This window comes from Mus pahari, chromosome 1, assembly GCF_900095145.1.
Source record: "Mus pahari chromosome 1, PAHARI_EIJ_v1.1, whole genome shotgun sequence".
Classification (NCBI taxonomy): domain Eukaryota; kingdom Metazoa; phylum Chordata; class Mammalia; order Rodentia; family Muridae; genus Mus; species Mus pahari.
In genome coordinates, this window is record NC_034590.1 from 63,827,970 (window position 1) to 63,837,371 (window position 9,402).

At 42.4% G+C, this 9,402-nt stretch overlaps 1 protein-coding gene and 1 long non-coding RNA gene across 3 annotated transcripts in view; one reads left to right on the top strand and one right to left on the bottom strand.

Moving 5' to 3' along the window:
• Nucleotides 1–1,009: 1,009 nt before the first annotated feature.
• Nucleotides 1,010–4,828, bottom strand: LOC115062611. Of its 2 annotated transcripts, XR_003842563.1 has the most exons (3): nt 4,461–4,828; nt 3,374–4,330; nt 1,010–2,777 (listed from the first exon to the last, which is right to left on the bottom strand). It is a non-coding gene; the product is annotated as an uncharacterized LOC115062611 (long non-coding RNA). The 2 variants fall into 2 exon arrangements; XR_003842562.1 differs by having other exon boundaries at nt 1,010–4,330.
• A 220-nt stretch (nt 4,829–5,048) lies between these two features.
• The window catches only part of Rab30 (RAB30, member RAS oncogene family), an 88,320-nt gene continuing 83,966 nt past the window's right edge, over nt 5,049–9,402 (top strand). The window contains exon 1 of the mRNA XM_021198335.2: nt 5,049–5,211. The gene's annotated coding sequence lies outside the window, so the exon portion shown is untranslated. The remainder of the gene's footprint in view (nt 5,212–9,402) is intronic.

The window sequence follows — 9,402 nt, forward strand, 5'->3', positions numbered from 1 at the left end:
ACATACGTATTTTATCATGCATGTCTAGTATTCCTACAGGAATCACTTCCCACATGTCAAACACTTTTTAAGGCAATTCTGTCATAGTACTGAAGTATCCTCTAAAAATTTACTTACCTCAACTATGACAGGCTATCAGGAACTCATTTTTATATCAGCATAGTGCATGGGGTGCATGCCTATAACCCTCAGCACTGGGGAGGTAGAGGCAGGGGGATCTCTGAGTTTAAGGCCAGTCTGGTCTACACAGTAAGTTCTAGAGCAGCCAGGCAAGGCTATGTAGAAAGATCCGGTCTCAAAGAAAAACCAACTTATTTCTACTTGCTACTTGAAATTTATTCTGGATCATTGCACAAGTATTAATTAGTTACCTAATTAGCTTAGCAGAGAAAGGGTGGTAAGGTAGATTAGTTCGAGGCCAGCCTGTTTTCTCCGACAGCCCCAGGACAGCCAGAGCTATAAAGAGAATCTGTCTCTGGGAAAAAAAAAGGTGGTGGTGGGGGAAGGTATGTATATATGTGCAGGCCAATTGTCTTTTGAACCTTGATTTCTAGTTTTTCATTTTATAGAACTCTTACTATCTTCGCTGTTTTTCTTCATTTATCTTTCTAGTTAAATCTCTAGAGAAAACAGGTAAGTACTGAGATGAGAATAACTTCAGGCAATGTAAAATTTGATTCATAATTGTTAGAATTGGATTTATGACATTTATAGAGGGATATACCGCCTTTTGCTTCTCTCCTTTTGCATCTTTTGTATCTGTACAACCACACATTTCCCACAAAAGTAATCTAATAAATATAATCATTATGGATTTCTCTTGTCAGTAACAGAGACCAGTTGCATTCACTGAACATTCAATACTCTCTCCAATAATGGTTTTAAAGATCCCAGTTGGGTTTGATGTGCATTAATGAAGTGTAAGTACCCTGCTTTAGGATGAAATTACTCAGAAGGTAAGGTTCATGGTCACTGGTTATGTCTTTTTCTTATTTTCTTTTTTTTTTTTTAGTGTCATAAAAAATTCACAAAACACAAGTTTGGTCATACAGGCAGCCAAGACTTGAAAATGGCAATCATGAAAAGAAAAAGAATTCAATGAAAAAATTTCCTGTGGTTTGACAGGAATTCCCCACATAGTCCAGGCTGGGCTCCAAGTCACAGTTTCCCTCTTTTTACCTCCACAGTGCTGGGTTTTAGAAAGAAACCCAAACCACTGAGTATTATATGAGAAAATTACTGCAAAAGTATTTCAGAGATCCTTTTCTTTGCCTTTTTGGCTGTTTCCCAAGAGAGTTTAAGTTTAAATGTCCTCAGATTCCTTACGGACACGATCACTGTGCACTGGGTTAGGACTTTGGTTTCTAAGAGGGGATTAAGAGAGTTGTGAGAGGGTAGAAAGGGTTCAGTGGTTCAGAGCACTTGTTGCTTTTGCAAAGGGTCAAGTTCAGTTTCCAACATCCACATGGTGGCTCAAAACAGTCTCTAGTTCCAGGGCACTCTGAGGCTCTCTTCTGACCTCTGTGGGCACTCTAGTAGGCACATACATGATGGCAAATACCCAAGCACACAAATCTTTAAAAGTAAGTAGGTTGTTGCTTCTAACATTTAAAATAAACACTTTTAATTCTGCCTGCCCCTACTAACATTTATCTTTCAGATATTCAAACCTCTTATTTTTATTTGGTACCTGTTTTTCTCTATTCCATTCATTCCTTAAACCCTGAAATGTGTTGACTCTTCACTAAATTGTTAATTTGGAGTTTATATGAAAAATAACAAAACTTAGTAAGCCTTCATGGGGAAACAATGCCAGCTTGGGAAATAAAAAGCTCAGGAACCATCACAAAAGCAAAAAGGAAGCCGAGTTTTAGAAAGACACACAAACATGAGCATTGAACATGGAATAGGCTCAGGGACTAAAATTCAATGAAGGCATAATGCCCAGCACAATAATCATACAGAATAAGAAAGCAATCAATTAAGTATGCATCACCCTTAAAGAATTCTCAACTGTGACAGTGTTGTAACATGTAATTGCCAGTAATCTATGTTACAAAATAGTATGTTTCCAGTAAAGGCCACTTATTACATACAAGGAATATGCTATTTACTTACAGTATTGCAACTGTAATTGGAGTACTGTAAGACAACATTACCCACAATAAGCTTTGTATAATACCAATTTAGAAGAAGACAAAAATCCTTCTGCAATTATTTCCTTATACTTACAAGCATGGTTTTGCAGGGGTTTTTTGTTGTTGTTGTTTTTGTATAATTGTATTGATTGCCCGAACTCTAAGCAAACTAAAACCCATTGGACTGCACCCTTTATGTAGGTGAAGGACATATATGAATTTCATTTCAATAAAGCTGTGTATAAAAGAGAGACAACTCAGGATTACAGTTTATAACACGATCATACACACACACAGCATCATCAAAAATTCTCAAAGACTATAAATGTATACCTACTTACAGAACTGGTTGCAGTTGAGCATCTCTGCATACCAGAATTTCCAGAAATGGTTATATTCATTAACACATATAGCTTATCAGCATATATCCTTGCAAAGACATGTTTTCTAGTGCCCTTTAATTATCTGAGCCTGCTAAAATCTGAGAAATAAGATGGTAAGATAAAGCTTGCTTTTCTAGGTAGCCATTAATTAATATAAATCTGATGTCATTTAGATTTCAAATTTTGAGAGACATTTGTTCCATTTACCTTAAGCCATGCAGGAAATCCAGCAGCAAAAGTCTCTGTGAAAGAACGCCTAAAATATGAAAAACTTTAGTTTTCTTATTATCCAAAATGAATTAAAGATTTGCTCGAAGGGAGGGAAAAAAAAAAAAAAACCCTAAAAACTCCCCAAACCATATTTGCTAAACCTAATGGTGTGCCTATTTGTATCAACTTGAAGAAATGGGGAGTATGGCATTTACCATAATCAAAAGAGGAGGTCTGAAAGACACTTTTTTTTCCTGGTAAAATGTTTTCCCTTAAGTTTCTAAATATGGAATTTTTTCCTATGAAAGTTGAGACTTAATTTTTAGTCTTTCTAAAGACACTGATATTTTTTTCCTTGCATTTATGGTTGACTATCCATTATAAAGAAGGCTAAAATACTTCAAAGTACTCAATCATGTACAAATTATAGAACTCATTACATTATATCACCCCCATTTTCACACTATTTTCACCCATCCTGTTATTTTCTTTCAACAAATCAGTCTTCCACATAACTCAAACTCAGGTTACTACTCATATAAATGGCTTATAAAACAAAGATTCATTAGCCTGAACCATTTCTACATTTCGATCAAAGGACAGAAAGGAAATGGTAAATATTGTTTCCTTTCTGGTACTTACCAACATTACAAGCAGAAGATCTTCGTATTTCTGAGGCTTTCACGTTGCTGAATCCACAAGAATGGCATCTGCCACGTCTGTGGCTGCTTCTCACACCACAAGCCAAGTCTTTGAAAACTGCCTTTTAAACTACCATCATCTCCATATATCTTTGAAGGTTCCTGTTGTGTTTTGACAATTTAAAAAGCAGCCTGCCTAGCTTTTAGAAAGGAAGACCTACTGGAATTTTATTAAATTCACAGCATATATTTTCATTGATGCAAACAAACGAGTGCTGGGGATCCCATCCAGGGTCTTTGACTGTGCTGTGTGAATCCTCCCCACCGAAGTCTCCAAAAGCTTGGGAGGGAAAAAGAAAACACTCAAATTATGCATATCAGAAGTTTGAACTTTTCAGAGACCCTCTTTTGGCATTTTTCTATAGTGAACTTCAGAACCTGAAAAAACAAACACTCTGTACTGTTTTAGTTACTGGAGAAAAGGTGTTATTTGAGATGCTGAGCAAACAGGCTCAAAAGTTCTTTAAGTATTCTGAATGCATTTTCATCGGTGAGGGTACCAAGTGGCTAAGGGAAGGGGATGGTGTGTTAACTAACGTTACCTGCATGAAGATGTCACAACAAAACACGTTATTTTCCACAATTAATATAGGTAACAAAAGAAAAGGGACGTTTTCCATGGTTATCAACTTCGAATATACACAGTATTTTAGCATAGTTCATTCAGTGTTAGTCGATTAAGACTGCTCATTGCAGTCCCTTTTCAATGTCGTTTACTTTCGCTGGTGGGGTAAGAAAGATTAGGTGCTAACTTCTTCTGGTAGACGCTTCCTTTGTCATTTTCAGGGCCAAGCTACACAACCCTTCGCAATCACATTATCTAGCAAAGGATTTCTTTGAGGCCCTTTGCAATTCACGACCGAACGAAAATTCAATGGTGGGAGCAGGGGTCCGACACCTGAGGAAACGATCATGAGGGATGAAGAAAATTGGCAAGGCAAAATAATAATAATAATAATAATAATAATAATAATAATAATAATAATAATAATAATAATAAAATTTAACCTAGGTTTAGCTCCACTCACAGGGTGTACGCCAGCTTTTCGTCCTACAGGCGCAAGGCCCGTCGTCCCGAGTCCCCACACCAGAGAGTCTCCCCAGAAAGTCTAAGGGGTTCTCCACGCTCAGAAGTAAAGCGACTCCCTGTGTCCCAGGGTGGCGAGGCCTTGTGCAACCCCTGCGGGTTCACTCCGACTCGCGATGGCATTTCTGGCTCGACAGCCCTGAAGGTCCCCTGGGTAGCCTCCGTCCTAGCCGGTGCGCGAGGCTATCAAGTGGTACACCCTAGCCTCACCATTCTCACCATGCCACCTCTCGGCTCCTCGAGCCCCCCGAAGCCTCGGCTCGCCGCAGCTCCAGGGCTCCAACATGGCGGCCGGTCCGGTCCTTCTCTGGGCGCTCTGACCAGAGCATCCTGGGTACTGTAGTTCCAGCTGTAGCCTCTGCATCGCTCCCGGACTTCAAAAGACTACAGATCCCAGAGTGCACAGCTCTGGAGCATGGCTATTGGGGCCGCTCGGACAGAGGGATGATGTCATTGCAAAACCCTACTGCATTCATTGTGCTACGGTCTATCCAGCCCCCGCCCCCCCGCTGCCGCTGCTGGGCTCGCTCTTGCCGCTCGCTCCAGCTGAGCCCTGAGTAGCAGCAGGACCAGGGCAGGGACTGACTCCAGTCCTTGGACTTAGGACACCGCAGCACCTTCTCTTGCGTGCGTGACTCATTCGTATATCATTTCTGTTTATGCCTGGGGTGGGGAGAAAAATCCCAAACCAGGTGAGTTGAAGTGATTTATTCAAATCGTTTTCCCAAGTTATTCCTCCCGCTTAGTTCTCAAGGCTTTCTTTTGAGAAGATGGGGCCGGGAATGGGGGTATGGATTCGGGAGGTTCTCACCCGCGCTGCTAAAGAGCTAAATTGCTCTGTGCAATTTGGGTCACTGCAAAGAACAACTCCTGCAACCTGCCCCCGCCAGAGGACTGGTGCCTGCCAATTTTCTCGCCTCAACTCCCTTTAACCTTTTTGAGGCTAGGAGAGGGGGCTGGGCTAGGAAGGACGTTGGGAGGTGCACTTGGAAACCACGAGGAGGGCAAAGGTGGGGGACTGCAGTCCTGTCATTCCACGACCCCCGTGCTGAGGTTTGAGTGGGAAAGGGTGATGTGTGGGGAGAAATGGAGACAGTAATTTAATGTGGCGGTACTTCTTGAGAACATTTGTGTCTCTTGGACTAGCACACACTATTTTTAAGATGAGCATGTTTCTCTTGAGTCGCTTAAGTTTCATAGGGCATTATTTTATGTTTGCATGTTTGTGTCGTTTGCCTCGCCTTTTCCTGCTGATTTGAGGTGACAGTGTCCTTTAATGGTGCACTCCGTGCCAGTCAGAAATATTTCACGTGTCTAGGGAAGGTTCTCTTCGGCTGCTAGAAGCAGCATTTTTGTTAAGCGTTTTTATTTTTTGTGTTCTCCCGACTGCGGGATTCGGGATGGCTTGGAAGTAGAATTTGTGCTTGTGTGAGTGTTTTAAATTACATCGCGATAGGCTCTTGTCACTGACAATGGTACTGTAACAAGCTGCCGTTTCCGAGGTTTAGTATGCACTCAGAAATAACGGTTTGCAGACGGAATCGATTAGGAACCTGGGTGCTTTTTTTTTTTTTTTTTTTAACACTTGAGGGGGAATGACAAGTTGGATGTTGTGTCACCCCTTTACTGGACTTTAATGAAAGGTATCCAAGAACAGTGAACCTAACCAGGGAAACTAGGGAGCATGGTAGTGTGCTGTTTGTTTGAATTTTGTTTTTCAACGAACTGACACATTTAATAAGGCAGACAACATTCTGGCTTGTATGATGCTGGCTCTCCTCTCAAGAGTTACAGGGATGAACGCTGCAATAAATATGTTCCTTTGAGATAAACAGCTGGCTGGCTCCGGAACAGATGGGGCAAGTCTTGGCTGAGAGATATACAACCTTGGAAATGAATGGACTTTGGGTCAACCACACCCCCTTTAGGAATGTCAAAAGAAGGAGAACTGCCAGAGTGTTTGCTTAACTCCAAAAGGCTAGAGCTTTTTTCACAGCCTCTGCCAGCTTTAGAGGAAAAGTCATTACTGACTGTCTTTAGCTTCTGGGAACCAATTTTATCCATTTTTAATTGAGATGCTCAGGTCTCCAAAGTTGGAGCTGCAGGGTGACACTTTGTTAAATGCTTCGTGTTACTGAATGCAAAGGACAGCCCATCCTCTGGGCTTTGTAAGTGGAGGGATTTATTGGGGGTGCAGTGGGTAGTGGTTAGGTTTGGGAAAAGACCAGCATGCTGTGTTTGCTTCTTCCTACAGCTTTGTGATGGCACTCTGCCCTTCTCTCCTGTACCCTTCTTTCTCTCCCTACCCCATTCTCATGTCTTCAGATTCCAATTTTTCCCCCTTGTCTATTTGTAGTAAATACTGCCCTTTCTTTTTGAGGATTTCCCCTGTGTCAGGAGGGTGTCACGTCTCTTTTTCTAAGTCACTTTCCAGGCTCTGCACACCACCCTCCACACCTTCATCCCCCCTTCCTGGAGTTAGAGGATGTAGGCTATGTGTGAATCTTTGCTCAGAGTCCTCTTTGAAGAGGTACTGGCATTTTTTTTTGCCCCTTGGAATATGTGCTCAGTAGGGTGACACCACGAGCGGTCCAGGGCTGGGATTGTGCTTTCCACGACAGACAGAACCTGGGCCCGGGAGCATGTGGGGACCCGGGAGCATGTGGACAATGACATCCAGGCCTGGAGCTCTTGCGCCCTTCCTTCCCATGACACTGCTCAGTCCCTATGGTTCGGCAAGCATGTCTTAATGCCTTACACAAAATGCTCTCGTCATTCCCAAAGTAGTCTTGAGTAGCTTCTGCTTCATTTAGTATTTGTGTTTCTTCCCTGTTCCAGGGAGTGGTGGGAAAACAGTGGATCCCCTTAGCCTGATGCTGAGTAACAGCAGTACAGGCAGGCAAACTGTTTGTGTTTTTTGAAGGTAGTTAGAGTCCCTGCCATTTTGTCTTCTCTGTGGGAGAAAGAAGTTTGCTGTCCTATGCTGCTTTCCCCAGGACATGGGTGTGGTGGCAGCTGCATCTTCTTTTTCCTTAACCAGGAATTTAAAGGCCATTGTCCATGTGATGGCCACCTGTGTGACTGATGATGAGACTTCTTTTGTACCACCTTGCAGTACTAATGCCTCTTCCTTGCAAAATGCCCTTGCTTCCTGGGGGGCTTGGGGGGTGTGGCTCAGTGGGGAGAAGGAATGAGATGAAGATTAGATGTCACTGCTGTCCTTATGACTTTCAAGAGCTGCAAGTTTCTTTCTGCCTCAGTTTGTACGTCTACAAAGGGACACTCAGGGTGTCTACAAAGGGACACCAACCTTGGCTTCTTGGTTTCCTTGGCTTTTTGCTACAGTCCTCCATGGCAAAGCCTAAAGCTTATTCCAACTGCAAATGTCAGTTGAGCAAGTATTGTGTGATCAGCTCTGTGATGCATCAAGGAAGAGAAATGTTCCCCCTGGTATTCCAAGTGTCTTGTATGCTTCTTCCCAGGGGTTTGCAAGGTGGGATGAAAGTGCCCAGTATGATTGTTCCCTTTTCTGGTGTAACCAGGGAAGGTTTCCTTTAGGAAGTGGCATTTGAAGGGACGTGAGTGGTCAGACTTAATTTGAGGTGGCAATGGGAGTTGCTTTGTGTGCAGCAGTTGGGGCTTGCAGGCAGAAGGTACTGCACATGGGGCATACAGAGAGGAGTGGTGAGGAGGAGATGGAGCTGGAAGAGGTAGGAGAGGCTGGAGCCTGGGCCATTTTGACTGACAAGGTGATTTTGGTCTTCGTCCTCAGGTGGTGGCAACTTAGGAAGTACTTTAATTAGCTAGATGAATATCACATGTGGAATTACATTTAAAAACACCCCACAGTTAGGGAGATGGCTCTGGGGGTAAACTTGCCATATAAGCCTGAGGACCTGAGTTCAGTCCCTAGAACCCATGGTGGAAGGAGAAGACTGACTTATTATAAGAGTTGTCCTCTGACTTTCATATATGTGCTGATGTGTAGGAGACACACATACACACACACACACACACACACACCAATAACAAATGACAGACATTTTTTAAAGCTAGAGAAGAAATTGGAAGGAATGTTTGGCCAAGTAGCATGTCGTTTCTGGAGTCATGGCAACAGGTGACTCTTGGCGGAGCCTGGAGAGACACTAGGTTTGAAAATTATAATTGTGTAAATGTATTATTGATTTATTAGATGTGAGAATAGGAAGAAAAAGTAGAATATGGCTTGTGTTTTTTTTCTTTTTAAGCAATCCAGATGACTTACAGAGAAAGAGAAAGCTGATTGGGCACCTGAGTTTGTTCAAGAAGAGGTGGGTAGGGCTCTGGATTCTGTTGAATTTGAGGCTTCTGGAACAATCTAAGATCTTTGTTTTATTCTTCCTATGGTTGTGTAGGATGTGGCATGGTAGTCTAAGGAAGAGAGATGTAATGAGGCTAGGATAGGGTACTACTGATTTATTGATGTATAATATTGGGAATGGCATATTCATTTTCAAGGTTTAGTTTTCTCATCTATACAATGGGTTTATCCCACGACAGTATACCCAGATGTAGGTGCATCATGCTATGAATGCAACCTCTCGTGAGATAGTGTTTGCTTTCAAGAAATTTCTCTGAAGGGAGAAAGACACATGAACAAGGTGAATCGCAATTCTAGGATAGCACAACCCCTCAGAAGGCAGTCATTCTTGGAGGGTGGGAATTTAACAATGTGGCCCCCAGCCTTTAGCTCTAGAAATGAAGGCAAGAAACAGCCCTAGGGAGGAGGTTCCCAGGCCTTGCACAAATTAGGGACTTTGCATGTTTATTAACTAGGTCTCTAAAGATCTCTCTCTCTCTCTCTCTCTCTCTCTCTCTCTCTCTCTCTCTCTCTCTCTCTCTCT